Source organism: Mesoplodon mirus, assembly GCF_964341445.2.
Source record: "Mesoplodon mirus genome assembly, chromosome: 7".
NCBI lineage: Eukaryota > Metazoa > Chordata > Mammalia > Artiodactyla > Ziphiidae > Mesoplodon > Mesoplodon mirus.
The window spans coordinates 28,897,123-28,912,075 of NC_138983.1; positions in this window are offsets into that span (position 1 = coordinate 28,897,123).

Sequence of the window (14,953 nt, forward strand, 5' to 3'; positions counted from 1 at the left end):
TGGTGTTTTGATGCAGAACATAAGTGGATAGGCAACCTGAGAACTGAAAATGCCACCTAAGCCTCAAGCCCCAGGCATGAGACAGACTCACTGATTCCAAGGCTCCTATCACTGTATGAGCAACCAAGATTAACTGTTCTGGGCCACTGAGGATCACTTTCCCACTCTGGCTTGTGAATCCTTTTTGTTTTGAAATAAAAAGAAGCCATGCAGAAAAACAAGGGTTTTTACTGCTTGGAAATAGTCTCCCTTTGAGCGGCTGTCTCCCTGTTTTCCCATCCTTCCTTTCCTTGAATGCATTCAGACCTGTCATTCTTTGCCAGGGACACCTGTGTGCCTGTTAGTACAGCTGAAGCTGGGCCTGCACACTCTATGCAAACTACATACGCATGGGGTCTTATCAAATACTTTCCCCTTCCCCCTTTCATTACTTCATAGGGACTGATTTCCTGTAGGAACCTCTGAGGGGAGGCACTAAGGCTAGCTGAGCCTTCCAACCACAACCTGACTGTTTTGTGCTTCTCATTTAAGGCCGCCCCTCCTGAGTATAATGCTTTAGCAACAAAATAAGATTCTCTTCCAATTGGCCAGCATTTGGGATTGTTTGATTTGGTGAATTTAACCCAGTGTTTCAGACTATTCTACAAGCTGTAGTTTTGGGGGGGGGTGTTTTGTGTATGATGACAAAAGGAGTCCATTGTTAAATATATTTGGGGAATACCGTGTTGACAGTGGTAGGTGCCTTGGGTTGTTGCTTCTGGAGTTCTTTTTTTTTTTAATTAATTGATGCAATCGTCATTTATTTCAGATACCTCTAAGTGACATTATGTACCCATAATTTGTTTATTTATTTGTTTAATGCTTATCACTCCTGATTAGAATCTAAACTCTATAAAGATAGCCTTTTACTATCATGGTCTCTTCTGTATCTCAAGACCTGATGTTCTGAAGTTCTTAAAACCATTAGTTTTATGCAATGGAAATTTTTAAAAAGGAGATACAGTATGAGTGACCACAGAACTACTACTCTATCCCCCACCTTTATTTTTTAGTTTTGACCAAGGCTTGTGGGATCTTAGTTCCCCAACCAGGGATCGAACCCGCGCTCTTGGCAGTGAAAGCACAGAGTCCTAACCACTGGACCACCAGGGAATTCCCTCCTGCACCTTTATTTTTTCTCAGAAAACTTGGTGATACCTCCCAGGGCACCAGTGTTTCTCTTAGAGCAGTACAAGAAAGGTTGCCCTACCTTATTGCTTATTGTATCAGTTTTCTTACTGCATAATAAACCACGCCATATTTACTGGCATAAAAGAACACCCATTATATTATACTCAAGATTCTGTGGACCAGGAATTTGTAAAGGGCACAGTAGGGATGGGCTGTTTCTGTTCTATAAATGTCAGTGGGAAAGACTCCAAGGCTCAGGGTAACTTGAAGGCTGATATCACATGCAGCCTCTTTAACAAGTCTGGAGTGGCTGGAACCTCAACTGTAGCTGTTGGCAGGAACACTTACACGTGGTGGCTCCATGTCAATGTTGGGCTTCCTGAGAGCATGGTGGCTGCTTTCTATCAGTGAGCATCCCCAAAAGTCCCAGGCAGAGATTGTATCACCTGTTATGGTCTTACTTTGAAAGTCAGGTAGTAGCACTTCTTTCAAAGTCACAAGCCCACCCAGATTCAAGGGGAAGGAACATGTCTCACCTCTCAATGGGCAGAGAGTCACGTCCATTGCAAGAAGACCATGAGGGATGGGAGATATTGTTGTGGCAATTTTTAGAATATGCCATCTGGCACACATCAATACCTTATCTTCAGACAGCCATTGATGAATGACTGGAGGGATGACTGGGATTCATATCTGTATAATATCAAGCATGCCCTGTATATAGTTAGGTCTTGAAAGCTATTATGTTATAGAATGTTAGAACTAGAAGGGAGGTTATGTATTCCCACTCTCCGTGGAGTAAAACTTTTATTTCTGAAAGGAGGCTGTACAGTCCGGACCTGAAGATATCAAAATATGTAAAGTTTTAGACTTGTTTTTATGGAGCTCACTGTCTATTAGGGGACAGAAATTTGTAAAGAAAATAAATACAGATACAGAGCTAGGACTTTGGAGTTGGATAAAGAAGGCTTCAAAGACACAGTGAAGTATGAACTGGGATTTGAAGGAGTAAAGGGGTTCAAGAGCCAGCATGGAGCAGGGGAGGGCATGCCAGCCTACAGATGCTATGTGGAGGCGGGGGGCAGGGAGTGAACTGGTGTGCTGTGTTTCAGGACATCAAAGTGATTTATAAAGAAAGTGCAAGGTGGAGAGTAAGTGGAACAGCTGAAGAGTGCTTGTCCATCATACTAGGGAATTTTAATTTTATCCCGTAGTCCACAGAAAACCATGCAAGAATTTTGAACAGAGAAGTGACAAGATCAGGTTTCAGAATTAGAAAGGCTCTTTGTCCCAATATGGAGGAGAGACCAGAGGGCTGAGGTGGCCAGAGTGAGAGACATCAACTAGGAGGCAGTGTGGTCCAAAGGAGAAATGACAAGCCCTGAATTAGGAAGCTGGCTGTAGAAATGGAGTGGAAGGAAAGGATTTGAGTAATATTTAAGGCCATTCATGAATTAATATATGTAAAGCACTTGGGATGATGACCAGCACATAGAAACACTCAAAAAAGTGTAAGCTACTGTTACTATAGTTATTTTTTATTTATTTATTTATTTTGTGGTACGCGGGCCTCTCACCGCTGTGGCCTCTCCCACTGCGAAGCACAGGCTCCGGACGCGCAGGCTCAGCGGCCATTGCTCACGGGCCCAGCTGCTCCGCGGCATGTGGGATCTATCCGGACCGGGGCACGAACCCGTGTCCCCTGCATCGGCAGGCGGACTCCCAACCACCGTGCCACCAGGGAAGCCCTATTTGTTGTTTTTGTAGGAACTGTACTTTATGAGTCGCCAGTTGTACGGATGAGGAGAAGAGAGTCTAAGATGACACCACATAGGTGATTTGGTGACCGGGAGCTGTTAGTGCCATTTCCTAGCATAGGTAACAAAGGAGAAGAAGCCAGTTTGAGGAGATATATAATGAGTACAGTTTTGGACTTATGAATTTTTAGGTGTTTTTTATAATCCTGAAGAGATAAGTTTTAGTAGTTTGTTGGAAATTTTGGTCTGGAGCACAGCAGCAAGGTCTTGGCTTGACATAACAATTTGGTGATCATTACTGAACGCCAGTGGAAGTTGTAATGAAGCACATTTCAATATTCAAATGTTTTAGGACACTTGTCTTATCTCCCCTCATTCTTTCCACAATTCCTCATGTGCTACAAAGGCACTTTATTTTCCAAATAATCTTTTTAAAACACACTTTTAATATACCTCTTAAAATATGATAATATTATTTAGAAGGGGCTTTGGCAGCATTGTAACCTTAATAGACTTGAATATGAAGAACAATAAACTCTGTTTTAATAGAATCCCACTGTCTTTTGCAAAAGGGAAATATAAAACACTTCCTGGATTTCCGGTTTTCATAATTTGTTTTGATTACCGGTTCTGATGACTTTGATTATACTGCTTTGATTTTAAAGCAATTTTATTAAACTGTTGCTTTTGCTTTGTTAATATAAATTGTGCTTTGCTAAAGAAATTCTGTCGTAGCTAATCAATGAAACTCTGTGCGGGGCTAGTGCTAGGGATGGAATACGTTAGGTGGCAGCAAGCCTAAGAGTTTCCAAAATTATCTTTGACCCCAGATGTATGCAAGGCCTGCCACTGGATCAGGCAGAAGGAAGAATATTAGTCTCGGCTTTAGGATAAGGCCAAATTTGCAAATATGTGACATATACTGCAACTGTTTCCTTCTGAATCTATGGTAAATACATGGGTCCCAGAGGTGGCCCAAACCTATCTTAAAGCTTGCCCCCTTCAGCCACCAATTGACTAACAGTTACTTGTAATAAAACCAGTTTTTCATTCCATCAAAGGTGATGTCTTCAGCCAGGCTCCTATCAAAATACTTGGAAGAATATTTTATTTTAATATTTGTTACAACCAACACATTAGTGAGAATTATTTTCAGGGTTGTTAGATATCACTGACCCAGACAATTTGAAAACAATCCCGAGCAGACTGGCACTATTCTTGAGCCTACTCTCCTTGATATTTTTGCCAAATGCCTGGAGAAAGACAAAATAAGTCAAGCTGATAAATTTTCTGGGAGACAAGCCGGAATGCATACTTAATCATAAGATTCTCCCCAAATCTTCGTAAGCTAAAATAAAAGACAGAAGCTGACAAGATAAAATAGAACTGATTAAAAAGAATGTAAAGTTCTGCCAAAAGTTTAAATAAATCAATAGTACAAGCACAAGATGGAGGTGAGGGGAGGAAGCTTAACAGATGTCTCTGAGGGAAAGTACAGCTAATGTTTCCTTTCACAAACTGATGTCTTTAAAGAGACTGTGCTAATTGGGAGACTGGGATTGACATATATACATTAATATTTATAAAATAGATAACTAATGAGAACCTGCTGTATAGCACAGGGAACTCCACTTTGCTGTACAGCAGAAACTAACACAATATTGTGAAACAACTATACTCCAATAAAAAAATAAATAAATAAAGACACTGTGCTCATAGGAGGGCAGCATTGCCCAAAGCCTGTTTTCAAGGAGAGGCTATTCAATGAAAAATGTCTGCATCAAATAATTTTGGAAAATGGGGCTTCCCTGGCGCAGTGGTTGAGAGTCCGCCTGCCAATGCAGGGGACACAGGTTCGTGCCCTGGTCCGGGAAGATCCCACATGCCGCAGAGCGGCTGGGCCTGTGAACCATGGCCACTGAGCCTGCGCATCTGGAGCCTGTGCTCCGCAACGGGAGAGGCCACAGCAGTGAGAGGCCCGCGTACCGCAAAAAAAAAAAAAAAATAAATAAATAAAATAATAATAATTTTGGAAAATGCATAGTTAAGTTAAAGTCAACAGGTTTCTTTGTTGTAGGACTTCTCAGAACCCCGGATTTGCTAATGTGTATTCTAACTCTAGGAGAGGAGCAACATTTTCCAAACTGATTTAATCATAACCCATTCTCCCTACAGAGGAAATGTGCCACCCATGGGGCACACTCTGGGAGATGCTGATTTAGGTATTTTAGTTGACTCAGGTTCAATTTTAGCTAATGATTTGGTGGACTGAACTTGCTGCTCTCTCATCCCACCAGAAGCACAGTGTATGGCTAAAGGTAGATAAAGGTATCAGACACTTACATAATGCTTAATATGTGCCAGACATGTAAGAACATGCTATTAATTATTACATTTTATGGATGAGGTAACTGAAGCAAGAAAGACTTCTTAACATGACAAAGTCACACAGCTAACAAGTGGCAGAGCAAGGATCCAAAGCCGGGCAGTCTGTCTCTAGAGTCTTTCTTTCCACTCTCCTGCCACAGCTGGAAAAGTGCTTCCAGTGCCTTCCATGTTGGGAGATACCCTTAGCCCCCCTAATGAAACCAAAGTGGTAACAGTATCACATATGATGTGGCAGGAGATGCCAAGCAGAGAATGAGGACATGCCAATGGTAAAACACACCGTGGTTAGCCTTAGGTTAACTATCCAGTTCCCAGCAAGAAAGGTTCCAAGCATCTCTATGAGAACAACTTGATTCTCACTGTGTTTAAAGGAACACTAGAGATATTCCTGGGGTGTGAATAAAAAAGAGCAGCAGCTTCCAGGAGGCATGTTCGTGTGACTGCAATCAGCAAACTCCCAGGAATCCTTAACATATTAACTAACAGCTCACATTTTGGCCTTTTTGCTTTTCTAGCGGCTTTCTGTAAAGAAGTAAAGTCATTCTAAATTATTCTCCACTTCTCTCAGACAACAAGGAGGGCTGGATGTGTTCCAAGCCAGGGTCCTCTATCTATTGATAACTGATGGTAACTCTTAGCAATGTGAAAAGTGTGTGTGCCATTTCACTCTGTAAGTCATTGCAGGAACTTAAGGCAGTTTGAAGGTATTCAAAAATATTCAGTGCATTATTGGCTGTAATGAAAAAAGTTTGGAAGAGTCTGTATCCAACAGCTGGATAAAGAAATTATAGTAAAGAAATCAATACAGAAAAATACTTGGCAGAGCCACCAAAAATGATATTATGGAAGGGTGGAATATGAATATGTATGTACATTTATATACATATAAATATATATATTTAATATAGAAGGCCATATTAAATCCCACATTTTTTCTAGAGCAGTCTATCCAATAGACTTTCCTATGATGATGGAAATGTTCTCTACCTTTGTTGCCTGATACAGTAGCCGCTAGTCACATGTAGCTATCAGACACTTGGAATGTGGCTAGTATGACTATGAAACTGGATTTTTAATATAAGTTAATTATAATTAATTTAAATAGCCATGTAGGGCAAGTGTCTACCTTATTGGAGTGCACAGTTCTAGAGGGTGGAAGAATAAGTAATGTTAATATTCTTCCTTTTTTGTGCATTTGTATTTAAAAAAATTGTAATAATACTTTAAAGATAAAAATTCTGGCTGTCTGTAAATATGAATTCTCAATCTGTTGGCCATAGGAAGAGAGAAACAAAACTTTACAAGGTCAGAGGGATAGAGTTAGGAAACCCAAAGGAATGACATTTGGGAAATATTTGGGGGTGTTCAAGCAAATAACAGCCTTCCACATCTGAGTTCTGAACCAAATGAGAAACCAGAGAACAGATTAAGCAAATAGAGCCAAGATATTACCTTTATTATGGATAAAGCTGATATTGCAGGATATGGCTTATATCTGTGGGCTAGTGGGCTTCCTAATAATAAACCCCTGGGTAGAGAGACTTACCATCCAGTCACAGGCAGTGCTGGCCCCCCGCTCCCTTCAACCCCATTCCCAGTGGTGGGACCTTTACACCAAGTTTACTGCATGGTTGAGGGCAAGTGGGAACACATTCTCTGCATACACACCATCTCCCAAGGAGGAAACAAGGGGCAGGGTTACAAATGTACAACTAGATACCTCTCTTTTCTTCCTGGGGATAAGTGATGGGGCAGAAGGAGTTCAAGATGTTAAGCTAGTGGATCTCCCACCACATGAAAGGAAATATTAGGAGTAAGAAGAACATTCCCTACCCACTGCCCTCACTCCCAACATCAAGAAGATTTAGGGTGGAGGGTGTGAAGAAGTTTCAAGATGCATTTCATAGAGTAAATGAGTCCATGACTGGGAATACACAGTTTTGGCCAAGATATAATGATTGAAAAATAGATAGATCCCTCCTTTTCCAAAGATTACCTATTACTTCTTTGACTTTAAAATAAATTTTAACCTACTGAATTTGAACTCCTTAAAATAAGCAGAGATGACCCTCAAATGTGATCTGGCAGTACATAAAATTCTGCTGAAGGAATGGATAGTGGACCCAAATGTCATAGCTATAACGATAAAATTTCTAGAAGAAAATATAGAGGAAAATTTTCTTGATTTTATGTTAGGTAAAGATTTCTTACATAGGACACAAAAGCAAGCTATACAAAAAATTGGATTTCACCGAAGTTAGAAATGTTTTCTCTTCAAATGATTCCATAAGAAAATTAAAAAAAAGGCAAGCCACAGCTGGGAGAGAATATTTTCAAAGCATATATTTGACAAAGAGCATATATCCAGAATATATAAAGAGTTCTTATAACTTAATAATAAAAAAATAGGCAAAAGATTCAAGTAGCTATTTCTCCAAATAAACACATTAAAGCAAATAGGATCTACATCATTAGTTAATAGGAAAATGCAGTTTATAGCCACAATGAGATACCACAGTACACCTACTTGGAATGGCCAAAATGAAAAAGACAGCACTAAGTGTTGATGAGAATGTGAAGAAAACGGAGCTGTTATTCACTGCTGCCAGGAATGTAAAATGGTACAGTCACTTTGGAAAACAGTTTGACAGTTTCTCAAAAAGTTAAACATACCCTTCCATAAGCATATACTTACCTAGATATTTACACAGGAGAAATGAAAACATGTGTCTACACAATGACTTATATGCAAATATTTGTAGTAGAATTATCCGTATTAGCCCCAAATGGGAAATATACCAAATGCCCATCAGCTGGTGAATGGATAAACAAAATGTGACATATGCATATACTGGAATCCATCTAGGCATAAGAGGAAGAAACTAGTGATACACACAGTAGTATGCATGAATCTCAAAAACATTATAAGTGAAGGAAGCCAGACTCACAAGACTATATTTTGTATGATTGCATTTATATAAAAGTTCTAAGAAAGAAAAAGCCATAGTTATAGAATGATATTTTAAAAACGTAAATCAGTTTGTATCATTTTTTGCTTAAAAATCTCCAGTGGTTTTCCACTAGCTTAAAAGTAAATCTAAACTCATTACTATGGCTTACGAGTCCTTCCAGGATCTAGCCCCTCCCTCTCTCTCTGATTCAACTTTCTTCATTACACTGCAGTGATATCAGGCTTCTAATTTTTTCTCAAGCACACCAAGCTTATTCTTGCCCCAGGGCTTTGTACTTGCTATGTCTTCTGCCTGAAATGCTCTGCCACCAGAGAGTCTCACAGCTGGTTCCTTCTTTCCACTCAGCTCAAACAACAACTCCATCTCTGACCATCAGTCTAAATGCTCTTCCCCACAAAACCTGTCTCTGTTTGAGGATCTACTTCTATGTAACCAACCGCCCCAAAATATCGTGTCTTAAAACAACACTTTATTATTGTGGGTTTACTGGGCTCAGCTGGGTGATTCTACTAATTCTGATCATGTAAGCAGCTGCATTTGGTGGGCAGCTGCTAAGAGCAGGAATGTCCAAGATGGCCTCTTGTTTGGCAGGGCTTCCCTCCACATGGCCTCTCTCACTCTAGAGTTTGGCCTGAGCTTCTTCACAGCACGGCAGCTAGATTCCAAGAGGGAGACGGTTCTCTTAAGACCTGGTTGGAAAATCTCAGAATGCCACTTTTGCTGCATTCTATTGGTCAGAGTAAGTCACAAGCCCTGCCCAAATTCAAGGGGGAAGAGAATAGATCCACTTCTTCTTCTCAGGAGTAATATGTATGTACTTGGATGTGAGGAATTATTAGCCACCATATTTTTAATCAACCCAGCAGAGTTTCTATCACAATGTTTTCCCCATAATATCTGATACTACATTGCATGTTTGTGTTTGTTTTATTATCATTTTCTCCCACTGCAGTTGGTGGTGATGTATAAATTACCTTATTGCTCCCAAGTATTTAATGATCACCAGGGTGAGTGTTGTGTAGTTTGGAGATCCACACAATCTGTTGGAGAAGGAGAGAACGAACTCAATACATTTTCTTTCTTTCCGTTCCTTGGGTTAACTCCTATAATACTGCATAAAAACCAAAGGTTAAAAGATTAACCAATGTACTATTCTCCTGTGTGTTCAGAACTTGAGCAACTTGGCTCATTAGCACTGGTTACCTTAATATTGTCCTCTAAGTCTCACCAAGATCACTAAGTCTTCTTTACATAACTCATAAGGCTTTAGTATTGTAATTATGAAAATCAGTCACTTTTATTTATGAGTGGATATGCTGAAAACTGTTTCTCTCATCAATTTCATTAACCAATCCTTGTTTAGTATTTCTCCCCATAAAGAAAAAAAAAAAGTAATGACTCTCTGGCTGATTGGATCCTCAGCGAATAGGAGTTTACAGTAGGTTTTAATTTGATTATTACCATTTTATGTTGTACTTTTTTTTTTTACTCTTCAATGAATAAATTACCTCAGGCACACATAGTTAAAGTCCTTAATTCATATTACAGATACTTCTTTTCTAAATGCCAATCCATGAACGTGCAAATAAGGAGTACACACTTGCCTGCTTTACCTTAGAATGTTAATGATGGCAAGGTGTACCTTACGTGGTCACCAAAGCTCAAAGGTGGCAATTTTCTTCTACGGAGAAAAAAAGGTAGAATAACATCAATCTATTTGGAGCTGCTTTGAACTTCTTTGATTTGGTTTAGGAGTGGGATTGGCCAGACTTTTTCTATAAAGGGACCGATGGTAAATATTTTAGTCTTTGTGGGCAACCTGGTCTCTGTTGTGACTACTCAACTCAGTCTTGTTTCAGGAAAGCATGTGCAGACAATACATAAACAAATGAGCCTGACTGTGTTCCAGTAAAACTTCATTTCCAAAAACAGGCAGCAGGGCAAATTTGATCTTTGGGCTGTAGTTTTCTCACCCCTGGTTTAGAATTTAGGGGTGAGAGGGAAGATGCTGTCTAGTGTAATGGACAGCACACCAGCAAACAGAATCAGGTGACTTGGTGTTCAGTCCTGGGTCTGCCCATTTGGTTTAACTCAATGAACATTTATAGAGCATTTACTGTAGGGATGGAAATACTGAGCACTGAGCTGCCACTGTCCTCTCCCTTACATGTCAGCAGGCGGCACTGTTCAGTCACAGCACTTGTTCAGAGTCCAGATGCACTCCCAGAATCCTTCTCAACACAGTGTTGCAGGTAGCCAATATCAGTGGATTGGAGTGGCTGTGTAAGATGAAATGACTTGTCACTCCTGAAACACTATGTGTCATTTACTGTGCAGGGTGATTAGCATATTAGGATGAGTTAGACTTAATACTTACCCTAAGTAAGTATTAAGGGCCTCAGAATCCAGTGCCACTTCACTAGGTCATATCATTCACCACTGCTGAAATCTCTAAAATGGGAATACAGGATCCTTCTCATTGGACTGTTGTGAGGGTCAAATGAGGTACTGTGAGTGAAAATATTCTATAAAGAGCAAAACATACTTATTTAATAAGTGAAAGCACTAAACAGGTATCTATCAAACCTCATTTCATTCCTTAAAATTTGGACAGCGCCTGGGATGAGGATCAAATTCCTGTAAACTTTAAAAGTTTACATGAAACCGTTTAGCAACTGGGACATGAGAAATTTCACCACCCAAAAAATGACTTTATTTTGAGAAATCAGGCCACTTCTGCAGAAGTGATGTGTGAGTTGTGTTGCCTAAGGTGTCCTCTGTTCTCAAATCTTATAGATGCCAGGTACCAAATTCTTCTGAATTAGTTCCTGAAGGACAAAGATCCAAATGCAATAATAGTGGGAAACATTTTCAGCGGAGACGGCAGTGAGTGGGAGCCTTCAGGGAAAGTTCTTTGAGAGCTCGCAGGGGACTGTAATGCTTTTTTAGTTTCAAATGACAGAAGTCAACTTGGTCTCACCTAAGGAAAGACAGAAAATTTATTTAAAGAAACAGAGTTGTCTTTTGGAGCTCAAGGCAATATTGCAACCACATCAAAGAAGTGACTGGAAGCAAAACGTAAAAGCTGTGAGGCTTCTCTGGATATCACTTTAGTTTCTCTGTGTGTGATTGTTTCTTGCCTTGCTTGCTCTCTCTTTGTGTGGAGTGGTTCTCTCTACTCCAGTCTGTGATGGAGAAAAATTATAATTCTTCATCTTCCAGATTTCTATGTAAGAGGCCTCAACCAACTCAACTCTTGGTTTTAATTCCAAATGTCTAGGGATGGAAGTGTATGCAGCAAGTGCCTACTGGCTCAATCAACTGGAGTCAGTGATTGCAAAGATATGCCAAGAAGGTGTTTTAATGAGTTACAGGGAGATGTATTTCCCAGAGAAAGGATGTAGGAATATGGGGCAGATACTCCAAAAGATGTCCACTTTAGAGTTCCAGTGAAAAGATGCCCTTCTGGCTTAATAGTTTATGGCTGTAGTGTTGGTCATAAATTTTGGTTTAGGGGAATAAGGTGGTTCTGGCCATGTCCCCTCCAAGAGTTTAATCTCAGAGATATTGACCTTTCTCAGGCCCTTCATCCTGGGCCTGTGTTTTCACAGCCTGTGTCCTCTCTAGTACAGATTATTAAGTTCATATGTAGACATGGTGACTAATAGGTGTTCTGTCAAGTGTCAGTAAACTGATGATAATAATACATAGTTCTGTAAAATTCTTCTGCAAAAAATGTGTGTATCTACAACGTTTTCCCCTACATCTAATGAAAATCTTTCTAATAAAGTGAGTTTTCAGAATATTGCACCTTCTGTAAATTCTTGTGCTTTCCCAAGTATATCAGAAATCTTTGAAATAAAGAATATTTGTCCCTGTGTATTTACTTCTTCGCTTTGTCCCTGGCACACTGCTGGGCTTATGACAGCTGTCCCCCAAATATTTGCTAAAGTGGCTTCTCTGATCGGAGGCCAAAAAAATGGAATCATAAGAAAGAAGATGGCATCCTAAGAAAGTGATCTGAGAGAGAATCCTTAAATACAAAAGCTGGAAAGGAACTAAGCCTCTAAATTAATGTGGTAACTGGATATTTACCCCCAGCATATGTCCATGTCTTAATTTTTTGGAAGCCGTGAATGTTACCTTATATGGAAAAGGGAATTTTCAGTTGTGCTTAAATTAAGGATCTTGAGGTGGGGAGATTACCCTGGATTATGTGTGTGGGCCTGAAGTAATCATAACACTTCTTATAAGAGGGATGCAGGAACTGTCAGAGTCAGCAGAGAAGGCCATGTGATGACAGAGGCAGAATTGGAGTCATGTGCTTTGGAGATGGAGCAATACTCCACAAGTCGAGGAAAACAGGTCGTCACTGGAAGCTGAAAGAGGAAAGGAAATAGACCTTCTTCGCAGAGCCTCCAGAAGGAACCAGTCCTGCTAACACTTGACTTTGGCCAAGTGAAACTAATATAACTAGAGATCCCAAACTGAAAGTCATAGGCCAAATCCAGTTAGTATATCTGTTTTATTCGGCCAGCGTAGTATTTTTTTTTTTTTTTTTGCGGTTCGAGGGTCTCTCACTGTTGTGGCCTCTCCCATTGCGGAGCACAGGCTCCGGACGCGCAGGCTCAGTAGTTGTGGCTCACGGGCCCAGCCGCTTCGCGGCATGTTGGATCCTCCCGGACCAGGGCACGAACCCATGTCCCCTGCATCGGCAGGCAGACTCTCAACCACTGCACCACCAGGGAAGCCCAAGCGTAGTATTTTGAGAAAGGGAAAGAAATAAGCCAACCTTTAAAATTTTAAAAATTGATGTGTTTGACATAAAAATCTAGATTTTTGGTTTGTTTGTAAAACAAAAAACAAAGATAAAACCCAGAGATCTAGAAATACAGGATCTGCATTTCTGTGTGGCATTCATCCCCTGAATCTGGGCTTCAGCTCCTCCCATTCCTGGGACTTGTGCCTGTTACCTATCATTTCCTCTACTCCCTACCATACCTCTCATTTAAGCTGAATTATCAACACAAAATTGTCTTTGTTCTTCCTAAGTAGAGATATATTTCTCTGTATTCATATTTGTAGATAGGCTGAGAAAAAACAGTCGTGATAAATGTATGATGCTCATGTAAGATGTTAACAAAAGGGGAAACTGGATGTGGGGTATATTGGAGCTCTACTATATTTGCAACTTCTCTGTAAATCTTAAACTATTCTAAAATTAAAAGTTTACTAAATGAAATTGGCATATTTCTTTATGAAAATGGAGAATCTTATTATGTATTTAACATGCAAGCAAAGTGTTTCTTTTTTGAATGATTCTTAGTCTATTTCACTCATTCCAGTTCTCTCTAGGCCTCCCTGAGCATGCATTTGTGAGCTGCAGACATCTGCATTTTACAGATGAGGATTCTGAGGCTGGGAGAGAGAAAGTGACTTGCCCATGGTCACAGAGATAGTCTGGGAGTTGCTGGGTGTGCTCCAGGCCTCCTGACTGACTTCCAGCCCAGTGCTCTCTTCTTTCCTGCTATTGTGGGGAGTAATGGCTATAGGGAGGGCATAATAAGGTCAACATTCTAGAATACAGTGGGAATCTCACTTACCCTTCTAGAATCCTCTACTGGAGGAGAAGAAGCAGCACCAGAATCAGAGCAGCCTGCTTGCTTGCCATTTGCTTTTTTTTAAACTTCCCCCATTTATATTTTAAATCTGGTGCATAGGGAAAACATTTGACATTTGTCCAAATACCAAATGTACTTTGGATTTTCTCTCTTACATATTAGCAAACTTCAGCTATGCGCTAGAACGTTTCCTCTAAAAGCGGGAACCTCAGGGTTTGAGAAGGTTGGAGCGGAGTAGCTGGGACTGGGCTCAGGTCTTTGTGGAAGCTGTTGGGTAAAGGCTGAGAGGCAGGTGTTCAGTGTGAGCTCCTGCCATGCTGGGAGGTGAGGATTAAGGGATTAAGTGGATTTGGGAGGTTATGACTGCTTGGAGAACACTGTGCATTCACAGCCTTGGGTCTGAAGAGCTGTTGGTGTGGCAGGCTCAGAGCCGGCCAGAAAGTCAAGGTCAGAAGACTGTAGAAGACTAAACAGTCTCAGAAATGGGCTGGTTCCTGGCCTTCCTCTGGCCTTAGCTCTGCAAGGCTATTTCCATGCTAATAACTTTCTCTGGGATCTGAAATGGTGAGCGTAATTGAGAGATGTAGCTTTTCTAACTTTTCCTAAGGTTGAACACTCGAGGTATGTGGGCAGAAAGGGAAAGGGAAAAGTAAATAATAATGATAGATGCAATTGTATTGAGTGCTTCTTATGTCCTCACGTAATTTATGTATTACATATGCAAGCAAAGTATTTCTCTGTGGAAAGAATACACTTTAGTCTGTCTCATTCATTCTTTGGACATCTCTAAGCATGAATTCATGACCCCTGAACATTTTCATTTTACACATGAGGATTCTCAGGCCCACACAGAGAAAGTAACTTGCTCAGAGTCACAGAGGGTAGTCAGGGAGGAGCTGTGAGTGGAATCCAGGCCTCCTGACTTAGTTCTAGCCCAGTTCTCTCTTTTCTTTCCTGCTGCTGAGGGGAGTGATGGTAATAGGAGAGAATATTTTGGAATTCATGCTTATGAGAGTATAGGCAGTATGGTGTAATGGCTGGAAAC